Genomic DNA, 1012 nt, shown 5'->3' with positions numbered 1-1012 from the left:
AGGTTCTTAATCATTCCCCAGGTCACAGGAGGCTGTGTCTTCTTCTGGCAGGCTCTACTTTTCTGCTTCCCCAGGGTCAGTGCAGCCATCTTTGCTGTGGGGGGTTCGGTTGAGTGGTCTGACATATCTAAGTAGTGCCCATGGTGGGTTGGAGGGATTCCTTTCTTGTAAAGACACAAGCATACCCTCACCCCATGGTTAGTAAAGGAACTGGAGTTTTACTGCAGAGATCTGGTTCATGGTCCCTCCAAAGCACCTGTGGCAAGGGCTGTGGGATAGCTAGTCCCTGCCAGTGCTTGGACATTGGAGAAATTCCTTGATCATTTAGTGTAAAAAATATTTAAAGTTAGTAGAGACCTGTGTAATAGGAAATGAGAATCTGTACTGTTCTCCCAGGTATAGGTGATTCCCCCATTTTCCTTTTATTTATTTGATCTTTGAGACGTTTGTGTTTTGTTTTGTTTTTAATTATTTGTCCTGTGGGGTTGTAAGGAATGGCAGTGATATGTCAAATAGGGAACAAACCAAACTGTTTTAGGTTCAAACCAGGCTCATCAAACAAAACTGGTGTTTTTGTTTGTTTTGTCCCATCTGGTTCTAGGAGGCAAAAACCTAGTTTTTGAATTAACTTATTTTGTTATAGATAAGGAAAAACATAAAAAGCAGTATTTGTATAATATAGAGAAACATTAAAACTTATTTTTAGTAGTTATAGCTAACTTTAACATTTGTTTTCATCTATTTAACTGTAGACTGTGCTTAGGTGTGCAGCACAAGTCAGTGAAGTAGACTGAAAAAAAATTTTTTTAAGCTGTAACAGTGATTATATAACAACATCCAACATCTTGTACTTCTATAAACTTACTCAGACCTTTAATAAACTTGCTTAAACATTTTTATTATTTCTTTCATTTTGGAAATATCCAGCCATTTTAATCTTACTAACTTTAACATTTTAACCCTTTATCTTTTTCTTAGACCTTTCTATTATTTTATTTATTATATTTATAAA

The sequence above is a fragment of the Nannospalax galili genome, unplaced genomic scaffold (genome assembly GCF_000622305.1).
Source record: "Nannospalax galili isolate Female #2095 unplaced genomic scaffold, S.galili_v1.0 scaffold1021, whole genome shotgun sequence".
NCBI classification, from domain to species: domain Eukaryota; kingdom Metazoa; phylum Chordata; class Mammalia; order Rodentia; family Spalacidae; genus Nannospalax; species Nannospalax galili.
This window is presented reverse-complemented; position numbering follows the sequence as displayed.